Below are 18,280 nucleotides of genomic sequence, written 5' to 3'. Positions count from 1 at the left end.
TCTTATTTTTAAACTCTGAACTCTGCCCTGGAGCTGCTAAACACCCTATTTTATGATTAGTTGCTGGTTACCTGACCTGTGATCTCTTTGGAGACTGAGCCCTCACCAAGCTTTCACAGACTGTGGTTATTCGTGGCCACACATCATCTAATGTGAAAGTAATTGCTTTAAATAGTAATAATAATTATTATGATGGTATTCGTTAAGCTCTTACTATGTGCCAAGCACTGTTTTAAGCACTGGGATAGATACAAGGTAATCAGGTTGTCCCATGTGAGGCTCACAGTCTTAATCCCCATTTTATAGATGAGGTAACTGAGACCCAGAGAAGTCAAGTCACTTGCCCAGTCACACAGCTGATAAGTGGCAGAGCTGGGATTAGAACCCACAACCTCTGACTCCCAAGCCCGGGCTCTTTCCACTAGGCCACGCTCTACACCTGGGAAGAAGATAAATTAATAGAGTTAGAACAAACCTCATTTCCTGTTCTCCCACTCCTTTCTGGGTCACCCTTGCATTTGGAATAATAATAATAATAATGATGAGCCTTTTTCCTTGAGTTAACTCTGTTTTAGGTGACTTGGGGACCACATTTATCAGGGCAATCTTCCATTCCATTTTAAATGCCAGTTTCACAGGACCAATAGTCACCATTATCAGTCTGCTCACAGACCTCCAATGGTTGTCCATTCCTTTTCACATCAAAAAGAAACCTCTGACCATTGACTTCAGAAACTTCTTCACCTCTCTCCCTCTTACTTATCCTCACTCCTTTCCCACTCTTCCACTCCTCACACAGTACAAGGAGTTCAGCTTAGAATAGACTTTGATTTCTCTGTTCAAACTGGTTTTTCTGGGGCTTCCTCCTCCAGGAATAATAATTAAAAGATGAAGAGTAATAGGATCCAGAAAAATTACAGAATAAATTAGAAATGGCAGAATAGTGATTAATAGTCATTTTTCAGAGATAAGTAACTGGTGGATAAGGCTAAGTAATGGCATTTCAGCCCCCAAAAAGAATGCAATTCAGTTAATGTGTTTTTGACATTTAATGCCTGACAGTTTTATAGGTGTGCGTACAGCCCAGCGTCTTTGTTGCATGCCAACAGAACAGCAAACCTAAGTTTCAAATTCATGTGCCTAAACTTGTCACTGAGCCCTTGTAATTGGTTGATCAGTTAGCTAGATTTACCATACAATACCAGGGTCTCGTAGAATTCATAATACAGAACCAGGCCATTTGCATAAGTCTTAAAGCATGTTAGTTCAACCTATGGACCTGGTAGGTTGCACTATGGCAGAGAGCAAAACTGGGGTTCTCCACTGGGACCCCTGACATCCAGCACTGGTTAAAGGGGATGGACCCCTTTTAGCTCCTAGTGGCTTGTGTCTTTGAGTGGAAGAGGAAAGAGGGGTCCCCCTGTTCCCAGCAACTTCCCACCAGATAGTGTTGCCTGGGCCACTATTAAAATAATAATGTTGATATTTGTTAAGTGCTTACTATGTGCAGAGCACTGTTCTAAGTGCTGGGGTAGGTACAGGGTAATCAGGTTGTCCCACATGAGGCTCACAGTTAATCCCCATTTTACAGATGAGGTAACTGAGGCACAGAGAGGTTAAGTGACTTGACCACAGTCAGTGACTTGCCCATGGCCTGACCACATTCTAAAAATGGTGCTCGAAGCATCTCCCAATGCAAAATATGGGGGCTAAAAGGAGGAGGTGCAAAGAACAGGATGAAGAGACAGGAAGGGACTAAAGAACCGGGGGAGGGGCCAGAGAGAGGGCAGAAATGGAAGGAGCAGAGAGGGAGCGAGAGAAGGAAAAAGAGAAGAGGAAGTTGGACAGCTTTTCCATCATTGCTCATCATGCTGTAATCGTTGCTGCCTCGGTTGTACTGGTAATTGTACTGGTAATTTGGAGAATGATTGGGATGTGCCAGGAAAGCCAGGGGGATCCTTAAGAATTAAAGGTGGGAAAGAAGATCCTGGGGATAGCAGAAGCAGGCTAATGCAAAACCACCCGAATTTAATTCAGTGCCTCCCAGCGCTTAGGACAGTGCTTGGAATATAGTAAGTGCTTAACAGATACCATCATCATCATCTGCTACCTCACCTAATTGAGGCTCCAACATCATTCTCTCTCTGGATTATCCTCAGTCGAAGCTACGTTTGCAAACACAGGTTCCTTCTGAAGGAGACAGGTGCCAGACCCTTTTCTTCAGTACAGCTTTAAACCTTTGACGGCACATGAACCAAGTACAAAGCCTCAACATAGGACGATTGATTATTTGATAGGATAGTTGATTGGATAATCTGATTTCTTAATGAGCCACTGCTGAATGGAAACCAAATGCTTCCAGATCAAAGCTGGGGACAGATGACATTATTATCTTGTGCTAAAGGAATAGGGGTGAGGAGCAGCACAAGTTTTCAAAAGCATCTTTCTTTGTCTCTCCTTCGTCTTTCTCTCTTTTCACCCTTCATCTTTCTCTTTCTTCCATTTCTCCCTCTGTTCATTATTACAAGTTGAGGAGGAAGAGGGGGTCATGAATGGTGTCATAAATTAGAGAAACAGAGGATAATCCTGAATCCTGTTCTTTTAGAGCAGTTAACAGGCTTCTTCCACTAAAAAGTAAAATAAAGAGCCAGGCAGTTGCAAAATGTCAGTGAGACATTACACAAAGAACTCAGTGCATTTGTTGACCTTTCTTTCTTTGAGATGGGTTCGGTCTCAGTCATCCTGCCGAGTATATGCTCTTAAAATATCATTTGGATGCTATTGTCTGGCTGCTGCATGGAAAATGTGGCTGGCTCACCTAACCCAAGTAAAGTGAAAACAGAGCTTTATTGAAATATCTTAAATTCACCAAAATGTCAGTTGGTGTCATGTCGGCTCTGTGTGTGTGTGTCTGTGTCTTGGTTCAGTTGTTCAGCTATTATCAACCCACCTTCCCTCACATTTTCAGCAGAATCCTGTATTGTTAAAATTAATGTATGACAGGGACTGTGTTCCATCTGCTTATACTGAATCTGTCTTTTGCTTAAAACTGTTTGACACATTATACTTAATGAAGACTACTAAGTCTTTATTAAGTCATCATCATCATCATCATAATAATAATAATAAGATGAGTTGGAGAGGAATGAAAGGGGCTGCTGTGGTCAGAAATGATTTGTTTCCTGCTGGAATAATTTAGGGGAAATCCCTTTAAAGCTGCACTAAACCAACATGTGCCTTGAGTCTGACAGCTTCTGAATCATTTGCCCATTTAAGGTCCTGAGAGTGGGCCCAGAACTACTTAGGACACTGAAAGGCCATGTCCCTACTGTATAGTGTGTATGGGCTGGTTAGAGGCCAGATCAGTCACACATTGCATGGAAAGATTCCACAAGGGAAATGGAATACATACAATGCTTATGTAAATATTCCTGTACTCTCCTATTTCCCCACCCCCTAATATATATTAATCTTTGTCCTCCCCTCCAGACTGTAATCTCCTTGTGGGCAGAAATCACATCTATCAACTTTGTTGTATTATATTTTCCCAAATGGTCGCACAGTGCTCTGAACACAGTAAGTGCTCAGTAAATACCACTGATTGATTTTAAGATGGTCTAGAATGGGGCAGCAGCGCAAGGAAGAGCAAAAGAAAATAAAAAGAAAACAGAAAGTGGAGGAATCAGACAAGAACAAAACTGTGGGTAAAATTGGTTATGCCGGAAAAAAAAAAAAAAGACCAAGCAGAAAAGGATTTTAAAATCCATGCCACAGAAATGAAACCTGAGAGCAGAGGAGAGATGGCCAGAGCAACAAAAGAATAATGCCATTTCTGACAGGGGTTTCAACTCCAATATTTGGCTTCCCAGTAAAACTCATTGAAAGTTCTGAATGTTTTTAAATGGTATTCGTTAAGCACTTATTATGTGCCAAGCACTGTACTAAGTACTGGGCAGTGATCTGTAAAGATTCTGAGAATTGGCCCTGGTAAGCACTGAGGAGGTGTCCAGAACCTTTTTCCATATCCGACTCTACCTAGGGCAGTTGACTTCTTCATAGTTTTGTGTTTTTTTTGTTGGTATTTGTTAAGGTATTTAATAATAATGTTGGTATTTGTTAAGCGCTTACTATGTGCCGAGCACTGTTCTAAGCGCTGGGATAGACACAGGGGAATCAGGTTGTCCCACGTGGGGCTCACAGTCTTAATCCCCATTTTACAGATGAGGTAACTGAGGCACCAGAGAAGTTAAGTGACTTGCCCAAAGTCACACAGCTGACAAGTGGCTGAGCCGGGATTCGAACCCATGAACTCTGACTCCAAAGCCCGCGCTCTTTCCACTGAGCCATGCTGCTTCTTCATAGTTGGGCTTGAATAATTCTCCTTTCATTCTCCATCTGAAAATAGTGAGTCCAAGTGAATAACGTAGAGTAGGTTAATCAAAGTAATTAAAAGTGCATAAAAAACTTACGAATTTACCCAACCTTTAGAGGTTAAAGCATGATTTTGATTGGTTTTGGTCTTCCTAAATATGTTTACCTGTCAGGGAGTCAATGTTTAGTGAGTGCCCAATGAATGTAGAGTACTATACCATGAAAACTCCTGACTTGGTTCTTCCTAGCTTCAAAGTTCAGGTATTCAACTTAACAGATCCTAAAAATTGCAGCAATAGATATGCATGGGCTTCTCTTTTGAGGGTTCTGGACCTGAGATCTGACCTTTGAAGAGGATTCTTGTGCAGGCTGATGTTGGTCATTCACTCATTCATTTGCTCATTCATTCAATCGTATTTATTGAGCGCTTACCGTGTGCCGAGCACTGTACCAAGTGTTTGGAAAGTACAATTCGGGAACAGATAGAGACAATCCCTACCTAACAACGGGCTCACAGTCTAGAAGCGGGGAGACAGACAGCAAAACCAAATAAGTAGACAGGCATCAGTAGCATACTCCAGAGCATGCTGGTCCTATTCCAGCATCAGGGCTGCAATCACCTATTGCATTGCTTAAGGTTATAGGCTTGCTGCTGGGCCCATGAAAGGAGTGCCACTTTGGGAATCAGGAGATTTGGGTTCTAGTCCTGCTCTGCCAGGAGGAGAATATCTGCCGAGGCCATGTCCACAGCGCTCAGGGTCTCTGACCAAAGAACCACCTTGAGGAAGCAGTGTGGTAGTGAAAAGAGGACAGGATCTAGTGGGAAAGAGCACCGGCTTGGGAGTCAAACGACCTGGGTTCTAATCCCATCTCTGCCATTAGTCTCCTTTGTGACATTGGGCAAGTCACTAAACTTCTCTGTGCCTCAGTTACCCCATCTGTAAATTGGGGGTTAAGACTGTGAGCCCTATGTGGGACAGGGACTGTGCCTGACCCACTTACCTTATATCTACCCAGCTCTTAGTATCGTGCTTGGCATATCATAGGTGCTTAACAAATAACCACAATTATTATTATTATTATTACCAGAACAGGAAGTCAGGAGACATGGGTTCTGATTTTAGCTCTGCTGCTGTCATGCTATGTGGCCCTGGGCAAGTCATTTAACTTCTCTGTACCTCAGTTTCCTCTTCTGTAAACTGGAGAGTCAAAGCCTGTTCTCCTTCTCTTTTAGACTGTGGGGGGGAGTTCTCTCCTGTTCTCTGATCATCTTGTCCCAACCTCAGTGCTCAGCCCAGTGCTTGGCATATAGTAAGTACTTAAAAACAACCACAATCATTATTACCTGGGGACAGACCCAGCATAAATCCTATTAGCTGGTTTACATGGGTGGCAAAGACTGCAGCAATTACCAAGGTAACTGCCTACTGGCACAGGATTGGCACTATGCTAGAGTCACTTTGGCCGAAAATAGGTCCTGTATATAAATACCCTTCCTGTGGTCTCTGCAATATCCTGTACTGCTGGCCACCAACTAGCTCTTTGCACTACTTGTTCCAGCAGGAACACAACTAGCCGGGATGAGGAGCAAAAGTGTCACTATGCAAACCATTAGCAAATGTATAATCAATTTCTCCAGGCAGCTTCTCGGTCCTCAAGACTGAGACTCTCCAAATGTTTTCAGTGAGAGATTTCAAGAGGGTCATTTGAAATCCGCTTCCTAACAATTAGGGCTTCAGTGGAGGGTTTGTAGGTCTTTACCTCTGAAGCAACAATCTCCTTGGACTAAACTCTTCTTATAATTTGCTGAAATTAGACTGCAGTCCCTCCCAAGGTGTGACATGTTGACTTTGAGAAATCACCATCCAGGGAAGCGGTAATGGTGTGTTCAGAATGACCACATAAACACAATTATCTGTACCCTCTAGACTGTAAACATGTGATGGGCAAGGAACGTGTCTGCTGATTTTGTTGAATTGTACTCTCCTGAGCGCTTAGTACAATGCTCTGAACACAGTAAGCGCTCAATAAATATCATTGATTTATCCAGGACTGACTTCACTGCTCTATTGCCCAGATAATTGAATATTAAGAAGAAGAACAAGATATGGTCCTTGCCCACAAAAAAAAAGCTATTGGGAAAGACACAGCTACCACAAAGGCCAAGTCTGCATCGGGCCAAACAAACATCTGTTTGGAAAAAGTGCAAAATCCTCATGTTCTTAAATGGTGCAAACATGAGCCGCCTTGTTTTAGCAGGATGGAAGGTTGCTATATGCAGCTGCTCTTTTTTGTTGTACACTAGCTGAAATAAATTTGACTGGGGTCCTCTGGGCATTTTTTCCTGCTGGGAGATTAAGACCTCAAAAATTAGCCCGAAAGCATGCCTGATTGACAGTTGCTTTCTGGAGATGCCTGTTACGTAGAAAAGATTTATAAGGAGTCACAACTTAGCATTTCAGTGTAATCAGTAATAATAATTGTGGTATTTGTTAATCGCTTATTATGTGCCAGGCACTGTACTAAGCGCTGGGATGGATACAAGCAAATTGAGTTGGATACAGCCCTTGTCCCATGTGGGACTCACAGACTCAAGCCCCATTTTGCAGTTGAGGTAACTGAGGCCCAGAGAAGTGAAGTGACTTGCTCAAGGTCACACAGCAGACAAGTGGAGGATCAGGGATTCAAACCCACTACCTCTGACTCCCAAGCCCGTGCTCTTTTATTTGTCCATTCATTCATTCATTCATTCATTCAATCAATCATATTTATTGAGCGCTTACTATGTGTAGAGCATTGTACTCTTTCCACTGAGCCACGCTCTGGATGGGAATGGCAGTAACTCTAGAGAAAGCCTTGCCACGTTAAAAGCAGAATGGCTCATGCCTTCATCCTGTATTTGTTCCAGAGAAAAAAAGAGGATCGATCAAGGTGACCGCAACCTGATTCAACTCCCTGGGCAACTACGACTCTGGGGTCCAGGTGACCTAGGGGAAATACCTCAGCACTGGGAATCAGAAGACCTTGGTTCTAATGTCAGCTCTGCCACTGGCCAGCAGAGTGACCTTGGGCAAGTCACTGAATTTCTTTGTGCCTCAATTTCTTTCTTTGTAAAATATAGGATAAAATGCCTGGGCTGCCTCCTTCATTTCTTTTTTTAAAATGATATTTGTTAAGCACTTATTATGTGTCAAACATTGTTCTAAGCGCTGGGGTAGATACAAGTTGATTAGGTTGGACACAGTCCCCTCCCCGCAGGGGCTAAGTAAAAAGGAGAACTGGAGAAATGATGCACAGAGAAGTTAAGTGGCTTACCCAAGGTCACACAGTAAGCAATTGGCAGAGCTGGGATTAGAACCTGGGTCCTTTGACCTCCTAGCCTGGGCTCTTTCCACTAGGCTGTACTGCTTCTCTTGAACTATGAGCCCCAGTGGGACAGAGATTGTGCCTGAGCTGATTACCTTATATTCACCCCAGCATTAAGCACCAAGCTTGGCATATTTAAAAGACTTAATAAACACCATCATCATTATTACTACCTTTCTTTTCTAATTTCTCCCAGTCTGGAGAAACAAGAGCAAGGTTCACTTCAATCCTCACCATGGGCAAGCTGTCTCTCCTCTGGGAACTGCTCTGAGATCCCCAGAGCTGCAGTGGGTTAAGAGGACAAGGCCAGGTGGGAGCGGAAATCCTTAAACACTTTATTCATGAGGCAGAGAGACATGTGTCAGAATTCCTGGGTTGGGCTGTAAAGCAGGGCTATGTGGGTGAAGCGACAAAACCATTTCTTTGGTCTGCAGTGAGCAATCCCAGGCTATTAGCTCTGTGCTTAAACCTGGAGCTGTAGATTCAGTTCAAAATATGATTTCTTCTTTATTCTTGAAAAATCCATAAAAAAATAAACCTGACTTATTAAAATAGTTACTGTCCCATACTTAAGGAAAAATACATATAAAATAAGATAAATTAACTATACCAAATAATAATGTTGGTATTTTGTTTTTGTTAAGCGCTTACTATGTGCCGAGCACTGTTCTAAGCGCTGGGGTAGACATAGGGGAATCAGGTTGTCCCACGTGGGGCTCACAGTCTTAATCCCCATTTTACAGATGAGGGAACTGAGGCACAGAGAAGTTAAGTGACTTGCCCACAGTCACACAGCCGACAAGTGGCAGAGCTGACCAAATGTGCCCCCCCACCAAAAAAATTCACACAAATGACAGAAAAGAATACAGATGACAGAAATGTATAAGCATTGCATTCAGAGCTGTACAAGAAGGGTGAAGAATTCTGGATTGAAGGTGTGACCACACACACATGAGGCGAACCTGCCAACCTACCGATAATGAAAAGCAGAACTAGGGTCCCCAGACCCTGGCAGGCAATGGTTAAAAAAATAAAAAATAAAAATACTGAAAATGAAATGTGACCTAGTCTTGGCAGAGAATAGATCGTGAATACTGTCCTAAATTTTTTGCAGATGTAAATAGCTTTATGCATCACAGAAAAGTTTGTGTGATTAATTATGTAGATTTTTGACTTTCAGCTTTTACTCATGAATAAAGAAACTGATGCCAATGTATTTGCTCAGATGTGATCCTGACCACAGCTTCAAGAGTCCTCTGGAATTTTTTCTCCTACTCTCCCTAGAGTACTGTAAAGGTAGAGTATGTCTGTTTGCAAAGAAAAGCAAAACTTGATTATTTTTTATTCAAATTACATCGAATTTGCTTGTGTGGTTTATTTAACTCTCAGACCATGAGTTTTGTGGATGAATTACTGCCTTGGATAGGGATAACGAGGACTTCCTCCCCCAACCTTGGAAAAATGTGGTGGAATTGAAGTGCCCGGCGAGAGATCCCCGCAGGAATGGAAACAAACTGTTCTTTGCAGAAGCTGATTAATGTAAGCGTTGAAACCCAACCGTATGGTCTTTGTCATCAAATGGCTTTTTGTTTCTGTCCGCAGAAAGAGTAGAATTTTTCCTGAAGTCCTTTGGACTCGAGCTGGGTACGAAATATTCATCCCCAGAATTTGGTCCAGTACATTTGTTCTAAATCTGAGTCTGTAAAAGAGTGACAGTTGGTCGACCTTTGTTTGAACACAGTGCCTCATGTCCAGGGTGGGGAGTGGCTGGAGCAATATCTCAGTCTTCCTAAAGTAGAGGCTGCCATGTTTTGAGGTTAAGGGAATACCAGGATCAGCTTTCTGCCTCTAGCAAGGCTTTCACTTTCACATCCAAGGTCACTGCCAATTTCTAGCCATGTGGGCCCTTCTTCCCTCAACTCTCAAACTTGTGAGAACTTTGGAAAGAAGGTTGCTGAAAAGCATCTGGCTCCCACCATTGCCATTTATTTGCTTCCATCCATCTAGCACCAGCTCTTCCAGGGCAGAGTTGGCAGGCAAAAATGTTTGCGGTACTCATGGTCATCGTCGTCATCGTCATGATGGTCAAATGTTTCCTGGAATCCCTAAATTGCACAGCATTATAGTATGCACAATTGGGTTTACAGAGTTAAGATAGAGAAGGTGTTCAGCTAACAGAACTACAATGTAAAGGTCCATAAGGATTTGGTGCTTCATTATCTCTAGTTCCTTGAACTCTTCCAAGAGAAAGCACCATTAAATTAGTAATATTATCCCTGGGCCTTTTCTCAACACCTCATGCAAAGGAGACCAGAGCAGAGTGAACTCTATAATTCTGAACTCTAGACTGGGAGCTTGATGTGGGCATGAAGTGTCTGTTTATTGTTATATTGTACTCTCTCAAGCGCTTAGTATAGTGCTCTGCACACAGTAAGCACCCAATAAATATGATTGAGTGACTGACTAAAGGCTCACTCACCAGCCCCACCGCTGCTTCCCAGCCATTCCCTCCCATTCAGTCAGCCCAGGGGAAACTGGGGCCCCTGGCCCCAACTCACTCATTCATTTAGTTATATTTATATATATATTCGATCGTATGGCTCCCAACTGGAGCTGTATAACACGGACCATAACTTCAGGCAGAAGCTGTGAGACCTGGGCCGGGTTAACTCTTCTGCGGGGCTTCGGCTATTGGATTTTGTGGGGCCCTTCTATTTGACACATGACGTCCCTCACCGTGTGACATCTCACGGCTCACTTTAGTGATGTGATCATGCCACACCTGAGTAGGACTTTATTGGATGGCCCCCATCCAGGGGCCCTCGTTGAAAGAAGGGGTGGGAGCCATTGGTGGGGGGAGCGGTCGGAAGGGAATCTAGGTTGTAAGAGCCCTGGGACCATCCCTCTTACATCCAGTCATGGTGATCAGTGGGGAAAGCTGAATATTTTCCTTCCCAGGACTTGATGGATTTGGTCACCTCAGGTTCTGCAGCTATAATAAGAATTGCTTAGCAGATCTCATTTAGCAATCGTTCTGAATATCTTTCTCCTGCTCCACAGGTGGGCTAATGGCTCAAAGCTGGCATCTCTCCTGCTTTTTGGGTGCTGTACGGACCCTGGATTCACCACAGGATACCCTGGGCTGCTGCTTCTAGAGCCCCTGTCCTAACCTGGCCCTGTGAGTGACTTTGCATGAGCTCAATTATAGCTAAATAAAATGTGAGGGAGAGGCAGGTTCTGAGGGTGGGAGAAGTGAGGTTCCATTCCTGAAATCCATGGGCAGGGAATTGAGGCCAATGGTGTCATAATTATCAATGTCATAGAAACCTTTTGTTGAGGAAAAGCTGGGAGCCAAATGTGAGAAATACTGAAAAAAAATGAGTTTGCAAAATATTTCAAGTGGCCTTGCTTTTCCACTGGGACTCCAGGAGTCTCCCCTTGGAGAGCTGTTGAATTCCCAGCCTAGATGAGGAGAATCTGACTGATGACTCATCCATGTGCTGCTTATTCCTAAAGCCAGCAGAACATCCACTATGCGACAGCTCAGAATCCCATTAGTCTCCAAAGAATCCATCATAATTACAATTAGCACCACCATGGGAATAAATAAGGAATTTCCATTATTGTCGATGGCTGTCATGTGTTAATGTCTGAAATCCATCATCTTGGGGAGATGAGACTAATAATAATAATGATGATGATGAAGGTATTTAAGTGCTTACTATGTGCCAGGCACTCTATGAAGCCCTGGGGTGGATACAGCAAATGGAGTTGGGACACAGTCCCTGTCCCAAATGGGGCTCAGAGTCTCAATCCCCATTTTACAGATGAGGTAACTGAGGCACAGTGAAGTGACATGCCCAAGTTCACACAGAAGACAAGTGGCAGAGCCAGGATTAAAACCCATGACCTTCTGACTCCCAGACCCATGCTCTATCCACTACAATAATAATAATAATAGGGGTGGTACTTGCTAAATGTTTACTATGTGCCAGGCACTGTACTAAGTGGTGGGGTGGATATAAGCAAATTGGGTTGTATACGGTCCCTGTTCCACATGGGGCTCACAATCTTAATCCCCATTTTACAGATGAGATAATTGAGGTACAGAGAAATTAACTGATTTGCCCAAGGTCACATAGCAGACAAGTGGTGGAGATGGGATTATAACCCAGGTCCTTCTGACTCCCAGGTCTGTGATTAAGAAGATGGGAAGCCATTTGGTAAAGATGAGATGTTCTCTTTGGGTTGGGTGATCCTTTTAGTCATCAAACAAATCCTGGAAATAGTAAGAATCTACTTGTTCACTCAGTTTCTGAACACTTTCTGTTTTGCTGATCTGGCTGCTCACCTCACTCCCCCATCTCCCTCCCTCATCTCTCACATTTGGTGACTGGTCATTCTTTGGTGAGGCAGTGCAAAGCATATCCTTGGTCTCCTGACACTCAAGTAGAATTGACAAGGTATATTCTGTATAGGAGACGAGTTTGGATTTACCATCAAGTCAGGAAAACTTCTCAAAGCATCTGTGGAACAGCCACAAGAAGCCACGGTAGAAACAGCTCTTGTAAGTGAATCCAAAGAGGGCCTCTTTGTTATGCTACAATCCAACTTCTTAAGAACTAAAATCTGAATCCTTTCAAAATAATATATGTCTGGATCAAGCACTATTAAATAACCATTTAAAGGCCTACTTTGTCTACTGAAGTTATGAGTATAACTTCACATTGTAGATTGTCTTAATGGAACATTGAATATTATATAAAATATGAATTGCAACTGCCTTGTGGGGTAGACAGTTTACTAAAGTATTATCCAGAACACATGCTATCCGATTTACTAACTTATTATCCATTAAAAAAATCCGTGGGTAAATAAATGTGTAACTAAAAGAATTGTTACTCTGCATAATCAGATGAATAGATACAAACAGGGAAGATTGCTGTCATTATGCTGTATATTGTGCAAAACAGATGCACATGATTTTTTCAAATAGTGTGCTATATCAAACTGCTTCCTTCCGTCTGGGCCTTGCTTTTATCAATAAGATGTTTCATATTTCAAATCAATCGTTCGCTGGCAAGACCATTTCTCCTTCAGCCTCCATCTGACTCTTTTAGAATATTCATTTCATTGCCAAGTGGCTTTTCTGTGTTTGTGTGAGGTATTTAAGTGCTTACTATTGGCTAGACACTGTACTAAGCACAGGGGTTAGGTACAAGCGAGTCAGATTCCACACAGTCCATGTCCCACTTGAGGCTCGCAGTCTTAATCCCCATTTTACAGGTGAGGAAACTGAGGCACAGAGGCGTGAAGGGACTTGCCCAAGGTCTCCCAGCAGATTAGAACCCAGGTCTTTCCCATTTCCAGGCCCGTGTTCTAGCCTCTAGATCACGCTATTTCTCATGCTGCTTATTAGACTGGAGAAACTACTAAGGCAGAGGGTAGAGCCTGCTCTTCCAAGAAAAGAACACATTATTCCACATGGCATCATAGAAACCACCATTAAAATCACCAGCGAAGCACCCATTGGAATTCTGGAAAATCTATCTCTTGGCCTGGAGAATTTGGACTTGGTAAGTAAGCAACACCAGGCAATGGAAAACATAGGGACTAACAAACATGATGTGTTCAAAAAACAGCAGCTCACTGGAAGTTGAGAGACGAATGTTGAGCTCCTTTTGCCTAATAATCTTAAACCTGCTACTGATAATATTTCCTCTAGCATTAAGGGTTCCTGCTCTCAGGTTGTCATTCATTCATTCAATAGTATTTATTGAGCGCTTACTATGTGCAGAGCACTGTACTAAGCGCTTGGGATGAACAAGTCGGCAACAGATAGAGACAGTCCCTGCCGTTTGACGGGCTTACAGTCTAATCGGGGGAGATGGACAGACAAGAACAATGGCAATAAATAGAGTCAAGGGGAAGAACATCTCGTAAAAACAATGGCAACTAAATAGAATCAAGGCGATGTACATTTCATTAACAAAATAAATAGGGTAATGAAAATATATACAGTTGAGCGGACGAGTACAGTGCTGTGGGGATGGGAAGGGAGAGGTGGAGGAGCAGAGGGAAAAGGGGAAAAAGAGGGTTTAGCTGCGGAGAGGTAAAGGGGGGGTGGCAGAGGGAGTAGAGGGAGAAGAGGAGCTCAGTCTGGGAAGGCCTCTTGGAGGAGGTGAGTTTTAAGTAGGGTTTTGAAGAGGGAAAGAGAATCAGTTTGGCGGAGGTGAGGAGGGAGGGCGTTCCAGGACCGCGGGAGGACGTGGCCCAGGGGTCGACGGCGGGATAGGCGAGACCGAGGGACGGTGAGGAGGTGGGCGGCAGAGGAGCGGAGCGTGCGGGGTGGGTGGTAGAAAGAGAGAAGGGAGGAGAGGTAGGAAGGGGCAAGGTGATGGAGAGCCTCGAAGCCTAGAGTGAGGAGTTTTTGTTTGGAGCGGAGGTTGATAGGCAACCACTGGAGTTGTTTAAGAAGGGGAGTGACATGCCCAGATTGTTTCTGCAGGAAGATGAGCCGGGCAGCAGAGTGAAGAATAGACTGGAGCATGTGGGGCTCACAGTCTTAATCCCCATTTTACAGATGAGGTGACAGGCGCAGAGAAGTGAAGTGACTTGCCCAAGGCAGCAGACAAGTGGCAGAGCCAGGGTTAGAACTCATGACCTTCTGACTCCCAGGCCCATGCTCTATCAACTATGCCATGAGGCTACTAGGCAAACCAGCTTGCCTGTGGCAACCCCAGAATTTGGTCTAAAGGTCATTTTCAAGAAAGTTATTTTCAGGAATGGGTGAACAAACCCCAATCCTCCAACCCCTAGTCCTAAACCCTGACTCCTTGGCTTTCAGAGAAAATTCCCCAAACAACAAGGGATCACTTGGGCTCTAGCCAGGTACCTCCCACCCAAGATTGGCTGCAGGAACTCGGAGTCATATCTTGTTCCTCAGCCCAGTTTCTTAGGCAAATGCATCTCTCCAGAGCCACCACGGCCCCTTCTAAATGTAGATGTGGAGGTTGGAGCCCTAACTGGGTTTTAATCAAAATATGGAAGTAATCTTAATGGGTACATTAGATAACAAACATGAAAAAACTTGGATCCAAACCACCTTTCCTCTTTTTTCTAACAGTCCTTCCCCAGGATCCTTTATACTTTCCTGCAGCTGCCACCAGTGTTCCAATTCCTCTGATGCACTCCCTATAGTCTCTCTCTGGGAATCCAGATTTCAGATTCATGCCCTTCTGGATCCTCCCTTCAGGATTTTCCCTATTCCAAGTAGAAACTGGCTGATCCATCTGATTGTTTTTCCTAATTTTGGGGAGGGAGTCTGAGCCTCTAGACCCCAACAGGGAGACCTCCCTCTTCTCCAGCATCCTGTCCTATGGATCACTCTTTCCAACTCTAACCTAAAATGACCAGGGGAGGCTTCGTCTCACCAATTATCCAGCCCTCTTCTCTTTTCTAAATCTTCCCCTGTGATTGGCTGGGTTCTAAGCAGAGCCATAAGCTAAGTACCTGGTATTTAAGCCGATTAGCTTCCCCTTGGGGAGGGAGTTTTCAGGAGTGATTTTCTTCCTGTTTGGGCAACTTCTGAGGTTTCTCTCCCCTCCTCTCATGGGGCTAACTTGGATGACTGTCATGTGGGAAAGTAAGAAGGATGGGCAGGGAAGCAGAGAGGAAGAGAGAAAAAGGAAAAATAGGAGAATAAGAGGAAATAAAAGGGGGGCACACGGACATATTCAGCTGCAATGATAGTGATACTCATTAACAATTATATTAGTAAAAATAATCATCAGCCACGAGAAGCAGCGTGGCTCAGTGGAAAGAGCATGGGCTTTGGAGTCAGAGGTCATGAGTTCGAATCTCAGCTCGGCCACTTGTCAGATGTGTGACTTTGGGCATGTCACTTAACTTCTCCGTGCCTCAGTTACCTCATCTGTAAAATGGGGATTAAGATTGTGAGCCCCACGTGGGGCAACCTGATTCCCTTGTGTCTACCCCAGCGCTTAGAACAGTGCTTGGCACATAGTAAGCGCTTAACAAATACCAACATTATTATTATTAACCTACCTTGTTTCTATCCCAGCACTTAGAACAGAGCTTGGCACATAGTAAGTGCTTAACAAACACCATAATTATTATTATTATTATCCAGACCACTGGTGCCCCCGATCCACATCCCCAAGCTCTGGTATGGTTCTGGGGGTTCCAATAAATCAAGACTGCTGAGGGAACTTCTCAATTGGCCCACACCTGTAGGTTCCTCAGACCAGGACCTAAACTGGGCTTGCAGCTGGAACCTCTCTAGGTCCACTCCAGCCTCGAGTCACAGCCAATGGGTCCTGGTGGTTCTACCCTCCCACAGTCCCTAGACTGTAAGCTCACTGTGGGCAGGGAATGTATCTGCATGTTATATTGTACTCTCCCAAGCGCTTAGTGCAGTGCTTTGCACAAAGTAAGTGCTCAATAAATACAATTTAATGAATGGGCTGCAGGGACACCCAACAGGTTGGCAAAATGCCTTGTTACACTTACCTTGTATCTACCCCAGCGCCTAGTACAGAGCTTAACAAATGCCACAATTATTCCTATTAAGAGGGTGCAGCTATCACGAAGGGATAGTGATGAAACAAAGCTCCCCCATTCATTGCTAAGCACAAGCACTATTCTGGCAAAATGTTTTTTAGTCCGGTCATTTGGGGAAATTATTTGCATAGGCTGTTCTGTGGCAATGTGACTGAGCTTCCTAGCTCTAAAGGCTGCTCAGTAAGTGTTCCTTGTGTCTGAGAGGGTGGGATCGCCAAGCTTTAGATCATGGAGCGAGGCTCTCTGACGCTGCAGTTCCCATCACTTCTGTGGCTTCTTCCTTTGGAAACCAGATGTGTGGCAATGGAGTAATGGGTCTGGTTCACAGCTGGGACCAGGAAATCTGGTTTGGGATTCAAGGAAAAGGGTTACATCTCTGCTCTGCAATAAAGCTGTTCCAGAACTCCCAGGAGCTCCAGGCATTGCATGGAATCCAGTCCTCCCGTCCTCACCTGACACCCAGCATGTGCCCTCAGTAACGACCTCTGATGCCCATGTGGAGCATGAGCTTTTTGTGAGTGAGCAGATTTTCAGGCAGGGCAGTAGTAAAAGCCAATCTGGAGACACTCTGGACAGACCCATGTCCACTCTGTGGAAAGAGCAAAGAGAAGGGAGAGGAGGAATGCATCTGTTGTTGTATTGTGCTCTTCCAGGCTCTTGGTGCAGTGCTTTGCACACAGTGGGTGCTCAGTTAATGTGATTGAATGAATGCTCTGCACATAGAGAGTGCTTGATACACATTACGGATTGATTGATTTGAGTATGGGACGCTGGAACGGGTTAAGAGAATATGGGAAGAGGACATGCCAGAGCCTTCTCCTCCTGCCGGAACCCACCAGGAATCACCTTTCTCTTTAGGTCCTCTGTTTACTGTCGTATTGTACTTTCCCAAGCGCTTACTACAGTGTTCTGCACACAGTAAGTGCTCACTAAATGCAAGTGACCGAGAAAGAGCTGTTCAGCTCCGCTAAGCCTCCTGCAGCATTATCTACGTCAGCCTCTTCTAACCGCACACAACAGGGTCGGCCTCGAGTCCTCTCACGACGGACGGCTACGCGGTTATCCTGTTTTCCACCCCAACCTCAGCCCCCTCATCCTCTCTAGTTAGAGGAAGAAAATGATGACGGGAAGAAAATCCCAGTTGGGCTCAGGATCTGGATTCCAGATAACCAGGCTATTCGGATCCCAGAAGGAGCTGCTTCGGGGGAACGCCCCTTGCCGTCGCGACTTCAGCCCTTCACCTAGTCCTGCCCTCTGGCCTCTGGTGGAAGTGTAATCATTCATCCTGTCATCCTTTGACGCAGACATCTTAAAAAATCTGCCCTAGTTCCAGGTGCCATCGGGAGAACCTCCAATACTTACTTGGCACGGTCACAGGCGCTGATCAAAGCAGTGGTCACTGGAGCTGGGGACTCTTTGCAAAGCCTCACGTGGGACAACTTGATTACCCTGTATCTCTCCCAGCGCTTAGGACAGTGTTCTGCACATAGCGCTTAACAAATAACATTATTATTATTACTTACCTGGAGAAATAGATGCTCCTCCACCAAGACAGCTTTGAGGAGCCACTGAAGTGTTTCCAGAGTTAGAGCTCCCCCTGCTGGAAGCCAGAGCATTTCTTCTAGTTACTCACTGAGAAGCAGCTCAGTTTTTTGGTAAATGCTGGAGAAAGGCCATTTTAAGGCAGAGTTAAAAGATAGAAAAGCCCTCTCACCCTTTTTGCTCCCCCGTGCAAGTTTCCCCTAGAACTCGAGTTCACATCATAGATGAGCCCGATCCAGCATTCCTTTCCCTTGGCAGGTTTCCTCCGGCGGCTCCCTGCGGACCCCAGCCTCAACACCGATCTCCCTGCCGTTGGCAGGCGATGCTCGGGAAAGCTGAGAGTTTGGGGTTGGCTATTTCACAACCGCAGGCAGACAGCCTCAAGTCCACCGAGTGTAAATCTCCCCACTGCGAGAGT

At 44.6% G+C, this 18,280-nt stretch overlaps 2 long non-coding RNA genes across 2 annotated transcripts in view; one reads left to right on the top strand and one right to left on the bottom strand.

The window, feature by feature from the left end:
- The window catches only part of LOC120638598, a 158,102-nt gene that overhangs the window by 66,052 nt on the left and 73,770 nt on the right, over positions 1 to 18,280 (top strand). Inside the window, exons 3-5 of the long non-coding RNA XR_005660326.1 lie at positions 8,918 to 9,033; positions 9,127 to 9,276; positions 10,798 to 10,915. This is a non-coding gene — a long non-coding RNA (uncharacterized LOC120638598). The remainder of the gene's footprint in view (positions 1 to 8,917; positions 9,034 to 9,126; positions 9,277 to 10,797; positions 10,916 to 18,280) is intronic.
- Positions 16,401 to 18,013, bottom strand: LOC120638599. Its single transcript, XR_005660327.1, has 3 exons — positions 17,844 to 18,013; positions 16,773 to 16,909; positions 16,401 to 16,663 (listed from the first exon to the last, which is right to left on the bottom strand). It is a non-coding gene; the product is annotated as an uncharacterized LOC120638599 (long non-coding RNA).

The sequence above is a fragment of the Ornithorhynchus anatinus genome, chromosome 9 (assembly GCF_004115215.2).
Source record: "Ornithorhynchus anatinus isolate Pmale09 chromosome 9, mOrnAna1.pri.v4, whole genome shotgun sequence".
Classification (NCBI taxonomy): domain Eukaryota; kingdom Metazoa; phylum Chordata; class Mammalia; order Monotremata; family Ornithorhynchidae; genus Ornithorhynchus; species Ornithorhynchus anatinus.
Note: the sequence above shows the minus strand (reverse complement) of the source record. Positions and strands in the feature narration are given on the sequence as shown.